We start from the raw sequence: 15,369 nt of genomic DNA on the forward strand, positions 1-15,369 counted from the left end.
AAAAAAGCAACAAAAGTAAAAATAGAAAAATTGGACATTTTCAAATTTTAAAATGATTGTGTTTCAAAAGACACTTTTAAGAAAGTGAAAAGACACCTCACAGAAAGGGAAAAAATGTTTGCAAATCATGTATCTCACAAGAGATTTGTATCTGAAATATATCATGAGCTCTCACAACTCAATAATAAAAAGACAACCCAATTTGTAAAATGGACAAAGTGCCTGGACAGACATTTCTCCGAAGGAGATATACAAATGGCCAATAAGTGTATGAAAAGATGCCCAGTGTCACATGCCCAGTGTCTGAGGACGGGTGACAGTCATCAGAGAAAGGCAAATCAAAACCACTAAGAACTACCACTTCCAATTTACCAGAATGACTTAGATAACAAGTATTTATGAGAATACAGAGAAACTGGAACTCCCTCACACTGCTGGTGGGAATGTAAAATGGTGCAACGGCCTCAAAAAACATTCCGGCAGCTCCTCCGAAGGATCAACATAGAGTTACCCTGTGACCCAGAAATTCCACTCCTAGGTATACACCCGAGAGAACTGAAAACAAATGTCCACACAAAAGCAAAAAAAAAAACTGTTTATTTTAGTAGCGTTATTCATAATAGGCAAAAAGAAGAAACGACTCAAATGTCCATCGAGCAATGAATGAACAAACAAGATGTGTTACATCCATCCAATGGAACATTAGCCAGCTATTAAAAAGAATGAACTGTTGACACACGCTGCAACGTGGACGAACCTTGGAAACCTTATGCCAAGTGAAAGAAGCCAGACACCGAATACCATGTGTTTTATGATTCCATTCCCATGCGAGATCCGAATAGGCAAACCTGTAAAGGCGGAAAAGTCAGTAGCTGCCTAGAGCTGGGGAGCAGGAGGCAAGGGGAATAAAGTGAGATGAGATGGAATGGAATGGAATGGAATGAAATCATACACCTTGTGCATTGACACAGCAATGGAGAAGTGGGGGGCAGCCTGCAGGTTAGGGGCTGTCACTGGTCTGAAGGAGAGGATGTGGATTGTTGGCTACTCCATCTGACCTCCAATTTCTCTGCGGTGAAATGAGAGTAATGTGCTCATCTTTCTGGCCTCCCAGGGCCGTCATGGAGATTGGTCGAGAGGAGTAAGTAGAAGAGACTTGAAGGCCACAGAATGTTCTAGCCCATGTTGCAAATAAAGAGCCTCGGAACTTCACAGCCATTCATACTGTTCCCTGCCTGGAACTTCACAGCCATTCATACTGTTCCCTGCCTGGAACTTCACAGCCATTCATACTGTTCCCTGCCTGGAACTTCACAGCCATTCATACTGTTCCCTGCCTGGAACTTCACAGCCATTCATACTGTTCCCTGCCTGGAACTTCACAGCCATTCATACTGTTCCCTGCCTGGAACTTCACAGCCATTCATACTGTTCCCTGCCTGGAACTTCACAGCCATTCATACTGTTCCCTGCCTGGAACTTCACAGCCATTCATACTGTTCCCTGCCTGGAACTTCACAGCCATTCATACTGTTCCCTGCCTGGAACTTCACAGCCATTCATACTGTTCCCTGCCTGGAACTTCACAGCCATTCATACTGTTCCCTGCCTGGAACTTCACAGCCATTCATACTGTTCCCTGCCTGGAACTTCACAGCCATTCATACTGTTCTCTGCCTGGAACGTCGTCCCCCTCTTCTCCACCCAGACACTTAACAATCACTTCCACTGTGCAGCCGTCCTCAGCACCCCAGAGTGATGCCCTCCTGCAATGGGGCTGCCAGCAGGAGTGTGCCCGCCCACCGTGTCACTTCTGCACACTGATAAGACCATGTGCCCCTCGAAGACAGAACATGGGTTTTCACGTTTCTGTGTCCAGCCCCCTGCTGACCACAGCACTGCAGGAGGATGAGCCCCGCAGGAGAGAATGCTGGCTCTCTGGGGCAGATAAAGAAGGCTCTGGGGAAGGGAAAGGGAGGAACAGGAATATGGGCTCCCTGCCAGGCTGTCCCAGATCCGGGATGCCATCGGCAAGTGGGCGGGGACAAGCCAGGGTAGATGACATGGCAGTGAGTAAGTGGGGAGCCAGGCTCGCCTCCCACCCACCCACCTCGGCCACAGACCGGGAGGGGTTGGAGCACTGCGTTGGGGTTGATGAGGCATCTTGGGGTGAGCAGACGACTGCCAGGCAACTGTTCACAGGAACTGGCACAGACACACCTTGTTCCAGCTACCGCCTCAATCCTCCCTCAGGGGCAACGTGAATGAGATACTCACCAAGGAAGCCGTTAGCAAAGGCGGCCACTGATTCATGGTTTATAAGCAACGGTGAAGTCTTTTTTCCACTGGCTGCAGCCACGAATGGCCAAGAAGCTGTAAACAGTAACTGTAACCATGCGTGACCATCCCCACCTCACTGTCTCCTCGACTCACCTCTCCAGCCCCGGGCGGGGTCACCGGGCATCAGAAAACTGCCCACGGCTTCTCACCTGCGCGGTGGCAGTCTGCATCCGCAGGAAACACACATGAACACCTGCACAGACACCCAAGACGTGCATCAAATCTGCCAATCAAATTCTGGGAAAGGTGGCGAGTGGACTGCAAGCCTGTTTCCTAGAGAGACGGTAAAGGAGAAGATAATGAGGCCTCGAGTTTGCACAGTAGGCTTTCTGGACAGTAGCATGGCCAGGAACCTGGGGGCAATAAGGTTGATGGTATCATTGCTTCACTCATTCATTCACACAACTAAACTGTCCCTGAGAGCTACCACATGCCAGACCGTGCCACAGGCTAAAGGTGCAGAACACAGACGCCTGCATGTGACTCTCAGTGCAGGGGAGGGCTTTGCCTCTCATCACATCCTCTGCACCCTTTTGTCACCTTCAGACTCCAAAGGAAGGGAGCCAATCCAGGTGCCACCATAGAGAGGTGCCTGGTAATCGTGCCTATTGATGGCAATCACAGTAGAGATTCTAGAGCACCGGGGGGAAACAAAAAGCCCAGGAACATTCCCTTTCAAGAATTGTCCTGGCTGGGCTCATGACTGCCAGGATGGCAGCTCATGGCTTACAGCTCTGCACCCTGTAACATGGCTAAGGATGAGGACTCTGGTGGCCATACCATTGGCTACTCCCGCTTCCACGAGGGATCCCTGGGATCCACTGTCCACAGTGGGAGAGCCCATCTCCCAGCTGCTGCTAAGGGCTTGCATACGTAGCCTTCCCTGGAAGATCATCCCTGGGCAACAGCAGCCCCTCCCCAGAGGGCCCAGGAAGTATGTCCCCCTCCGAGGAAAGCCCAAAGCCAAAGACTGGCAGAGGCAGGGGTGCCGAGCACTGGGGGGCAAACCTAATGAATGCTCCTGAGCTCCCTGAGAGCCTGCTGGGCTGTGCTTCTCCCACACACACCCTGCCCCGCTTCCTCCCGGGCCTCTCCTGCTCCCCTCCCTCCTGTACTAGCTTCTCCTTGATCAGTCACTTACACTGGGGATTTGTCTCAAGCACTGTTTCCAGGGAGCCAGACCTAAGACAAGTGTAACCCAGAGGGTCTGGATCAAATCCCAGGTGCACTGAGTCACCTGGGGCCAAGAACTCAACCTCCCCAGGCCTCGGTGTCCTTCTCTGTGAAATAAGCATAAGAGTCATGCTTGCACATAAGGGTGCAGTGCAGAGCGCGTGCGCGAATAACACTTAAAGTGGTCGGAACACACCTGGACCATCAAAAGCACCTGGAGGAGACATCGGTTCTTACCCTGTAGCCGGCAGGTTGTCTCTCTCAGCTACAGATAAGACACTCGACACTCATTTACTCAACCTTCTACGGACCATCATAGCCCAGCCCGGTCAAGCACCTGTGTTTCATGCTAGGCATGTCCATTTCGAGGTGTCTTATTCAGAGGCTGAGATTGAAGGATCATTTTCAAGGTGAAAATAGGAAGAACTGATGACGCTTAAATAAACAAGCCGGGCCTTTGTGGCATGCTTTGAGCAGCGCAGTGCTGGCAAGCCTGGCTCATCAGAGTCACCTGGGGAGGCAGTGCTGGCAAGCCTGGCTCATCGGAGTCACCTGGGGGGGGCAGTGCTGGCAAGCCTGGCTCATCGGAGTCACCTGGGGGGGGCAGTGCTGGCAAGCCTGGCTGCTCATCGGAGTCACCTGGGGGGGTGCAGTGCTGGCAAGCCTGGCTCATCAGAGTCACCTGGGGGGGCAGTGCTGGCAAGCCTGGCTGCTCATCGGAGTCACCTGGGGGGTGCAGTGCTGGCAAGCCTGGCTGCTCATCAGAGTCACCTGGGGGGTGCAGTGCTGGCAAGCCTGGCTGCTCATCGGAGTCACCTGGGGGGTGCAGTGCTGGCAAGCCTGGCTGCTCATCGGAGTCACCTGGAGCGGGGCGCTTATTAAAACTGCCGGCTCCCCTCCACCCCATCCCCCACCCCTTCCCCAGCTTCACCCCTGAAAGTCTAATTCAGTCTGGTCAGCTGGAGTCATAAAAAGCCTTCCTGGAGGGAAGGATGCGTAGGAATTATTCAAATGGAGCAGGCCTGCCCAGGCAGGACACCCCAGCAGAGGGGACTGTGAGAGCCACGGTGTGGGCCCTGGAACCCTGTGCTGGATGCAGAGAACCACAAGCATTTCCGCATGGCTAGAAAGTGAGTGGGGGTGGCAGGAAGTGGTGAGGGGGAGGGTCTCGCAATGCCAGTAATGGCCACACTCAGGGGTGCTCACAGCCCTGCAGATCCCAAGCTCTCCTTCCTCATGCCTCAGTCCTCCCACATCACCCCAGGAAACAGCAAACAAAGTCCTGCACATGCATGGGGGATCCACAATGATTTTAGAGACCAGAGGGTCTGCAAGAAGCTTCCCTGGCTGCGTCCCTCATCCCTTTAGGACCTGCAGGGGCCATCTTTGCTGTGTGAGGTGCAGCTGAACTAAGGGTGAGCTGCTTTCCCTTTTCCTCTGCAGCTGCAGGACTCAAAGACCATGGGGCCCCAGGGAGGGCGAGCGGTGGTCCCCTGGCTTCTGCATGGCTGTGCTGGCCCATCCATACAGGGACAGCGTCACAGAGAGCAGAACTTCCAGGATTTTCAGAGGAGATAGAAATCCCACCTTTAGTGTGAGATTTGAATTTTTAAATGTTGGAGCAAATTTTTTCTCTAAAGCAAAACACATTTGTAGAGTCGCGACCTCTGCCAGGAAAGTAGGACAGAAGCTGGAGCCAGAACCTGAGGACAGGTCTCCGTTCTGTCCCCTGGCTCATCGGCAAGGGAGAAGGTGGGCCAGAGAGTCTCTCAGTGCCTTCCCAGCTGTACATGCCTGACCCCTCCTCTTCTGTCATCCAAAATGTTTAAAATCCTTCAGTTTTGTAACCACCTCTTGGTGTGATTTTATTAGAGCATTAACTGAATTATAAGTATGTCTATTCAAACAAGGGTCTGGCCAGTGAAATTTTAACCAACTACCAGATTTCCAACTGTTTTCCATTGACCCATATATTAAAATAGTAGGAGGCTTCGGTCTCATGCGGCTTCTGGGGAAGCTTGCGCACAGCAGGAATGATGGCCCGTTGTGGAATTTCACTAGGCAACAGGCTCCAAACAGAAAATGTTAGCACTTTTGAGGACAAATACAGTGTTTCGGGTACACTCTCCCCAACCCCTTCCCTTTATCTAGTTTCTGCTCTTTCTTTGCTCTTTTTACTATTCCTTTTAAGGGTTCGTGTGTATTTTCATTACCGTAACTTCAGTAGTACCCACCCCCTGGCAAAATGCTCCCTCTGACTTTATACACTGCTGAAAATTATCTTGCTGGCCTCTTCTTTGGAGTACAGCTCTGCGCTGTTGAAACGCTCAGCCAAGAAGGGCACCAAATTCCTGCTTTATCACCAGAGTCTGAGTGTTCAAAGAGTCGTTCATGGGGTGGGTGTGGGGGTGCGGTGGCCATGCCAGACAGCTGGTCAACTCCAGAGGAAGGCCAGCCCCAGGAGGGAGCAAGACCTGTGTAGGGTACAGCCAAGGGTTTGTGAGCCTGAAGATTGATTCAGACAGTTGCGCCATCCTAAGGGAGGCACAGATACACCCCGAGGAGAAGCTGCTCCATCACCACACCCGCTCCGTGCCGGGTGGAGGGTAAACATCTCCTAAATGAATGCAAATGAAAGGCTGCTGCTTCATACCCTTGACTATCCCACCTGTGAGTGGCCAGGAGCAGAATGGTCCCCTGGAGATCCAACAAGGTGGCTGTTTCCCTCATAGTCATCTGTAAGGCTCTACAGGAAACTCACTCCACAGGGATCAGGCCAAAAGGAGGATGTGCCAGGAGTTTAGAGGGTATCATGGGTTGGATGGTGGCCCCAAAAATGCATATCCTAACCCCTGAACCTCAGAATATGGCCGTATTTTGAAAGGGGGTCTTTGCAGGTGTAATTAAGAATTTTGAGATGAGATGATCCTGGACTGCCTGGGTGGGCCCTAAATCCAACAAATAGTGTCCTTAGAGAGGGGAAGAGAGAGGACTCGTAAGGGAAGTGGGAGGGGAAGGCCCTGTGAAAATGGAGATATTGGAGCCAAGGAATGCCAGAGCCACCAGAGCCAGAAGAGGCAGGAAGGATTCTCCTCTAGAGCAACTGGAGGCACAGCCCTGCCCACACCTGGATCTCACACTTTTGGACTCTGAAACTGTGAGAAGATACATTTCAAGCCATCAAGTTCATGGTGATTAGTTATGGAAGCCACAGGAAACTAAGAGAGGGTGTCACCCTTAGAAGGGGTCCCATGTGTAATCCCAGCGCTTTGGGAGGCCGAGGTGGGCAGAAGGCGGGCAGATCATGAGGTCAGGAGTTCGAGACCAGCCTGGCCAACATAGTGAAAACCCATCTCTATTAAAAATATAAAAAATTAGCTGGGTGTGGTAGCAGGCACCTGTAATCCCAGCTACTCTGGAGGCTGAGGCAGGAGAATCACTTGAACCTGGGGGGAGGAGGTTGCAGTGAGCCGAGATTGTGCCACTGCACTCCAGCCTCAGCGACAGAGTGAGACTCCATCTCAGGAAAAATAAAATAAACAAAAAATTTTTTTTAAAAAAAGAAGGGTCCCGGCTCTCTTTTGGTTCCATATGAAGTTCATGGTGGTTTTTTCCAGTTCTGTGAAGAAAGTCAATGGTAGCTTGATGGGGATAGCGTTGATTCTGTAAATTACTTTGGGCAGTATAGCCATTTTCACGATATTAATTCTTCCTAACCATGAACATGGAATGTTTCTCCATCTGTTTGTGTCCTCTCTGATTTTGTAGAGCAGTGGTTTGTAGTTCTCCTTGAAGAGGTCCCTTACGTTCCTTGTGTGTTGTATTCCAAGGTATTTTATTCTTTTTGTAGCAATCGTGAATGGCAGTTCGTTCTTGATTTGGCTTTCTTTAAGTCTGTTATTGGTGTAGAGGAATGCTTGTGATTTTTGCACATTGATTTTATATCCTGAGACTTTGCTGAAGTTGCTTATCAGTTTCAGGAGTTTTTGGGCTGAGGTGATGGGGTCTTCTAGGTATACTATCATGTCGTCTGCAAATAGAGACAATTTGGCTTCCACCTTTCCTATTTGAATACCCTTTATTTCTTTTTCTTGCCTGATTGCTCTGGCTAGAACTTCCAGAACTATATTGAATAGGAGTGGTGAAAGAGGGCAACCAACAGAATGGGAAAAAATTTTTGCAGTTTACCCATTTGACAAAGGGCTGATATCCAGAATTTACAAAGAACTCAAACAGATTTACAGGAAAAAAAACAAACAAGCCCATTCAAAAGTGGGCAAAGGATAAGAACAGACACTTTATGAAAGAAGACATATATGAGGCCAACAATCATATGAAAAAATGCTCATCGTCACTGGTCATCAGAGAGATGCAAATCGAAACCACATTGAGATACCATCTCACGCCAGTTAGAATGGCGATCATTAAAAAATCTGGAGACAACAGATGCTGGAGAGGATGTGGAGAAAAAGGAACACTTTTACACTGTTGGTGGGAGTGTAAATTAGTTCAACCATTGTGGAAGACAGTGTGGCGATTCCTCAAGGCCTTAGAAATAGAAATTCCATTTGACCCAGCAATCCCATTACTGGGTATATATCCAAAAGACTATAAATCGTTCTACTATAAGGACACATGTACACGAATGTTCATTGCAGCACTGTTTACAATAGCAAAGACCTGGAATCAACCAAAATGCCCATTGATAATAGACTGGATTGGAAAAATGTGGCACATATACACCATGGAATATTATGCAGCAATCAGAAATGATGAGTTTGTGTCGTTTGTAGGGACATGGATGAATCTGGAGAACGTCATCCTCAGCAAACTGACACAAGAACAGAAAATGAAACACCGCATATTCTCACTCATAGGCGGGTGATGAAAAATGAGAACACATGGACACAGAAAGGGGAGTACTAAACACTGGGGTCTATTGGGGGGAAAAGGGGAGGGCCAGTGGGAGGGGGAGGTGGGGAGGGATAGCCTGGGGAGAAATGCCAAATGTGGGTGAAGGGGAGAAGGAAAGAAAAGCACACTGCCATGTGTGTTCCTACGCAACTGTCTTGCATGCTCTGCTCATGTACCCCAAAACCTAAAATCCAATAAAAAATTAAAAAAAAAAAAGAAGGGTCCCATGGCACCTTGCCCAGTAAGGACAGGAGCTTACCTGGGACATGGGGAGGGTCAGAGACGTGGCACTGGCTGGAGGTGACCTAAGTATCTGAGCCCATTTCTGTGGGCAGCCCCAGAGTCAGCCACAGTCAGTAGACCAGAGAAAGGCCGCTCCATAGAACAGCTTTTGGGGACCCAGGAGCCTGGCAGATGCTGCACCCATCCAGGACAGCTTGCTAAGGCGTCGGTCATCGCTGGAGTGACCCACAGGCTGCCAGCTCCGGATGGTGTCTGCCAACCATCCATCCACAACGTAAGCCCATTAAGGACCCCATCCTCCTCTGAGTCCATCGGACCTAATTGTTCAGCCACCCTGGGGAGACAGCCCCACAGCCCCGTAGGCCACTTCGTGCCTGGATTTGAGGAAGAAAGGAGCTGCTGTACTTGAACTGTGGGGCCAGGCTGCGTGATGAACCCCTTCCAAGCAGGCATGAGTGCAGAGAATGAATACCCTGTTATATTTTATTTTTAAATTTCTAGTTTAAAAAAATACACAGAGGAGTTCTAGTTTTAAGATACTAAAGTAGAATCTTTTCCATTTCCATCTTCTCTCAAAAAGGACGTTTTAGCAAGGAGAACAGGGAAATAAGGAGACAAAAGATATTTATAACCTTAATCCACAACACGAAAGCAGGAAGCAGGTAGACGAATGGAAAATTTACAGCAGGGCCAGAAAGGGTGGGGCTTAACGCAGGTGGAAGAGAGAACAATGAGAAGCAAACCCAGGAAGGCTTGGAAACTGCAGGTGACAGGTACCGTAGCCTGTGGATCCTCCACCCAGGTGGCGAAGGGGGGATGCTGGAAATAGGGCATGTGTAAACATCTATACAAGGAGCCCTCTTGCCTGGGTTCCACACCCACCCACTCCTGCTGAGACAGGAGGTTTATTTTCTGGGGAAAGTGAACCAAAGGAACCAAACCTGCAGGCACATTGGGAGAAAAGAGTGACTGTACTGAAACTCAGCAAGCCGGGAAATTGTGCATGCTAAGCATGGAAGTTCCCAGTCCTGCCATCTCACCCAGATCACCGGTAGCCCTTGTCCCAATCTAGCTGGCAGTCTGAGTCCTTTTCTACAGAAACCAAACTACTCCAGAGAAAACAGCCACAGAAATTGACTGCCGGGGGTCCCTAATGAACAAGCCAGCTGGCCTGCAGGTCACCCTCTTCTAAAGCCCAAGTTACTCATGTCTAGAAAACTCCCCCAGCCATCATCCTGAGGCCCCAAATTTACATATGTGCCTGCGTGGAGGTCAAAGACCAAAGACAATCAGCAAATGGGGGCGGGAGAAGTAAAGTGAGCAATGAAGAGCAGAATAAACCTTCAGAAACACAGTATTTTAAAACCTCAGTGAAAGAAAAAGCAACGCATTCTTCAAACAAGGGCAGGATGCTCTTTTAAATTTGTTTACAGACAGAATGTTTAACTGCCATTTTAGCTAAAAATACAAGGATCAAAACAAAAACAATAGGCCAGGCATGGTGGCTCACACCTGTAATCCCAGCACTTTGGGAGGCCAAGGCAGGCAGATCACCTGAGGTCAGGGGTTCAAGATCAGCCTGGCCAACATGGCGAAACCCTGTCTCTACTAAAAAATACAAAAGTTAGCCAGGCATGGTGGTAGGTGCCTGTAATCCCAGCTACACAGGACACTGAGGGAGGAAAACTTGCTTGAACCTGGGAGGTGGGGGTTGCAGTGAGCCAAGATCATTCCACTGCACTCCAGCCCGGGCAACAGAGCGAGGCTTTATATAAAATGTGTGTGTGTGTGTTTGTGTGTGTGTGTGTGTGTGTGTGTGTGTGTGTGTATCAAAAAGGATAGACCGTAAAGTTGAGAAAACCTCCAAGAAGGCTGAACAAAAATAAAAGGAATTTACAATGGAGGGGAAAAGATAAGACCGTTAAAGGAATGATCTATCCCAGAAGCCTCAAAATGGAGAGGAGAAATTACAAAAGAAATAACACAAGAAAACGTGCCAGAATTACAAGATTTGCATTAACAGATCGAAAGCGTATCCAGGCGAAGTGGCTCACACCTGTATTCCAGAACCTTGGGAGGCCAAAGTCTCCCAAGGGAAGCCCAGGAGGTCAAGTCTGCAGGAAGCCTTGATTGAACCACTGCACTCCAGCCTGGATGACAGAGCAAGATCCTGTCTCAAAAAAAAAGAAAAGGAAAAGGAGAAAGAAAGGGCCTAAAACAACCAACCACTAACTCTTGCTTTGCCTCTTGAATCCCACACTATAAGAGGATATGATGCCCTCATCTTCCCTCTGCTCCTCCTCAGTACCTTCCAGCACCCCACTCTGTGGAATCATCATTCTTATTTTATTATTTTTTAAAATTTGGTAATATTAACATTCAATGCTGTTTCCATATGGAGTAAACTATCCAAAAATGGAATCTAAAATTTAAAAACCTATCACTGCTACACAGAGATATCTCTCTCTCTCTCTCCCCCTCTCTCTCTCTCTCTCTCTCTCTCTCTCTCTCTCTCTCTCTCTCTCACGCATGCACAGTAAATGTGTGTTGCCACACAGCTGGGCAGTGTGCTTGTGTTGCATTTCCCTCTCTGGAAGGCCAATAGCAACTGAAAAGAAGTTGTCTCTCGACGTGAGTCCTTTTTGCCCTCCACTAATTGCCTTATATCTCTTCAAGCCCCTCCAGGATCACAATTGCTTTATCTCTTTTACCCTTTCCTCATTTCCTAGAGACTTCTCTCAGCCTTTCCCTTCCAGCCTGTGCCCCACTGCCACCATCCTTGCAGATGGTATGGTGCTCTTACAATCAAATGTACCATCTCCTAGAAACCAGGTCTTGCTCTTCCTTAATTCAGTCTCTTCTCTGGGGAGAATGTCCTCCAGTGACCTCCCATGAAAAGATGCTTGAGAGGTAAACTTCCTTAGCTCTTCCATATGTGAAAATGTCTTTGTTATTTCCTCACACTTGAGCAACAGTTTAAGGGTGTTGGATACTGAGTTCAAGGTGTTGAAACCAAAGCCATTTACCTTTAGAACTTGCTCTGTTGGCTTCTAGCATCCAGTGATGCTGGTGAGGATTCTGTGCAGGCTAGTATTTATTTCTTCACAGGTGATCCTTGTCACACTCTCTATCTGTCATTGGGAATGTCTTCCCCTCCATTCTCCCTGGTCTTGCTTGTTGTCTTTTTGAGGCATGGGAGAACAAATTAAGCACAAATTGAAAAACAAGGAAGTGCCAGATAGGAGATACAAAACATCACCTGTATTACTAGAGGAGGCCAAGTTGGAGCCTCGTGGTGAAAGCCAAATGCGATGGCTTCAGAAAAAGGACAGCTCCAAAAGCAAGGCAGCTCCAGAACCGACACAGCCCCAGAAACGGGACAGCTCCAGAATCAGGGCAGCTTCAGAAATGACACAGCCCCAGAAACGGGACAGCTCCAGAATCAGGGCAGCTTCAGAAACGACACAGCCCCAGAAACGGGGCAGTTCCAGAATCAGGGCAGCTTCAGAAACGACACAGCCCCAGAAACGGGGCAGCTCCAGAATCAGGGCAGCTTCAGAAACGACACAGCTCCAGAAATGACACAGCTCCAGAAACAGGGCAGCTTCAGAAACGACACAGCCCCAGAAACGGGGCAGCTCCAGAATCAGGGCAGCTTCAGAAACGACACAGCTCCAGAAACAGGGCAGCTTCAGAAACGACACAGCCCCAGAAACAGGGCAGCTCCAGAAATGACAGAGCTCCAGAAACGGGGCAGCTCCAGAATCAGGGCAGCTCCAGAAATGACAGAGCTCCAGAAACGGGGCAGTTCCAGAATCAGGGCAGCTTCAGAAACGACACAGCCCCAGAAACGGGGCAGCTCCAGAATCAGGGCAGCTTCAGAAACGACACAGCTCCAGAAATGACACAGCTCCAGAAACAGGGCAGCTTCAGAAACGACACAGCCCCAGAAACGGGGCAGCTCCAGAATCAGGGCAGCTTCAGAAACGACACAGCTCCAGAAACAGGGCAGCTTCAGAAACGACACAGCCCCAGAAACAGGGCAGCTCCAGAAATGACAGAGCTCCAGAAACGGGGCAGCTCCAGAATCAGGGCAGCTCCAGAAATGACAGAGCTCCAGAAACGGGGCAGCTCCAGGAAACAAGACAGCTCCAGAAATGGGACACAGCTTCAGAAACAGGGCAGCTTCAGAAACAAGACAGCTCCAGAAATGACACAGCTCCAGAAATGAGGCAGCTCCAGAAATATCATAGTTCTAGAAATGAGACAGACTCAGAAATCATACAACTCCAGAACTGGGCTGACTCATCCACCCAGTTTCAGTGGCACTGGGATCACAGACGACCTCCTAACAGGGGGACAGAGTAGAAAATGCTCCTAGCAGGCAGTTCCCTCCCAAGAGGAAGAAAGATGGGGCTGCCCCTGCTCAGTAACCTTCCCACGTTTACTGTCAGAAGGGTCACGGCCCTTCTTGGAGAGAGATCCAGGAGAGGAGAGAAGTGGGAGTGCCACATCAGAGAGAGACAGAGCAGCTGTCCCCCATTGTAGTCTCTGAAACTGCAGAGAGTCAGACATCACAGCTTCTGGCTTGAGCCTCTGTGGCTTTTCTCCGATATTCTTCATTCCTTGGTGTGTTTATACTATGTTCTGGGAGATTTCTCCTACTTATCTTCCAACACTTGGATTGGTATTTTTCCCAGACTTTCAATTTTGCTGTACCTTCTCTTGGTGACTGCTGTATTCTCAGAGCCTGATGTTCATGCTTCACAGAGAAATTATCTTTTTATAAAATTTTACTCATTCAGACGGGGTTGGAGGGTTTGTTTTATTTCATTGTTGTTCTTGCTGGTTGTGTGTATGTGTTGGTGGGGAGAAGGGAGAGCTGGGTCATCTGCAAAGCAGACAAGAAGACAGAGTCAACGTGAATGAGATGTGTTGGCAGAAAAGCCTGTGATGATTAAGATCAAAGGGATGGGAGTCTTTCCAGCCTGCCTCCAGATTTGGAGCTAGCCCATCTGTGAACCAGGCTTTGGCTCTTTGTTTCTCCTCTGGCAGATCCTATCAGACCCACCCACAGGGCTATTGGTGGTAGCTGGGGGAGGGCAGTTGCTCAGCATGGCAGAGGACGTGGTCACCTGGGACTGCTTGTGTCCTCTGGTCCTATTCAGTCTCCATCCTAGCTGTGCCATTTCCGTGTTAAAATGCACTGCTGCAGGCACACCCAGCTGTATGACTTAGTGTGTCTGACCACTAATCCTGCACTCTTAAAATCTTCAAGGCTGACCCTGATCCATCCTCCTCCCTTCCATGGTGTGGTGTCAGTGATTCACTGTCATGGTGGGTGGGGAGTGGAACTTCAGAGCTCTCTAGGTGGTCTTCCTCATCACAATCCCTCTTACTGCATACGCCAAGGATCCAGCATGGGCACTGAACCCACTGTCAAATCTACTGACCCAATCACATATCTGGGAACTGAATGCAGAATTAACCAGCCATTTTCGCCATCCTCACATGCCCTGTTGCCTCTGTATGTTTCAAAAGATCGAATCATCACACTCATCGGGGCTTTTCCCCTTGAGTGGGACATCTGTCCAAGTCATCGCCATTAAAATTGTTACTGCTGGGCCACTATCTTGTTCCGGGGACTATCCATTGCTCCCATACCACTTAGGATACAGTCTCCCTTGCCAACCAAGCAGTGGGCGATCCAGCTCCTAAACTCAATTCTTGGGTCCTCTGCAAACAGAAGCAAAGACAGAGGTGCAAGAGATGATTGAGCATAACACCTGTGAGAAAACTGAATGGAAGAGGGGGCAGAGGTCAGTGGGGAGAACCTTTAGAGGTTGATGCAGGTGTGACCCCTATGTGAGGAGAGGGAGGAAGGAGGACTGTGATGGTGGGAAGAGCCCCCGCCGGCCCATCAGGGAGCTCTGGGGCAATGACGTCCTCAGAGAAGTCACACACAGCTGGGGATGGGTGGCCATTGTTGTACCACCACCGTTCCCCATCTTTGGCTGGGGGCTGCTGGTGGAGCTTGCGGCCTTGGCTCAATAGCAGGGTGAAGACTGAGGACGCCCAGCCAGAGCTGCCCATTAGCTGCTGGCTCCCTTGGAAGGAGATCAGTGGCCCACCTCCATGGCTGGCATATCAGCCTCCATTCTCCTTTCCTCTGCATTTCTTTCTGAGTGTTTTCCTCTGTTCTCCTTCACGTTGCCAGTTTAAGCGTCTGGCAGCCCCTGGCTGTCTGCTCGTTTATTTGAGCAGGTAATAGAAGCTGCCTGCCTGGAAGAGGGGCTGGCAGCTGGCAGCTCTCACTTAGGGTGATGGCACTGGTGCAAACAGCAGATCAGGATCCAGGACCAGGGTCCAGGGGTGGGGTCAGCAAATGTCAAGCCACACAGCGTTTGGCTCTGGAATACTGGTGCCTTCCAAAATGACTTCTAGGCCTCCCAAAACAACCCAGTAAATTTCCTCAGAGCAGAATCCTTGGTGAGTTGGTTGGTTGGACTGGTTGGTTTGTTAATGCGTTGGTTGGTTGAATTTACAGGGATCGGGGGATAGCCAGTGGCTGGGAAGAAGGAATAGGTAAATATCAGCCCTCTAGGGAGAGGAGAATGGGCTGATGCCCCTGTTTCAGGCCCACAGCCTTCTCCACACCCGGCACTCTGAATTCTAGGCATCTCCGGGCTCTGCAGGGCA

Source organism: Callithrix jacchus, chromosome 6 (genome assembly GCF_049354715.1).
Source record: "Callithrix jacchus isolate 240 chromosome 6, calJac240_pri, whole genome shotgun sequence".
NCBI classification, from domain to species: domain Eukaryota; kingdom Metazoa; phylum Chordata; class Mammalia; order Primates; family Cebidae; genus Callithrix; species Callithrix jacchus.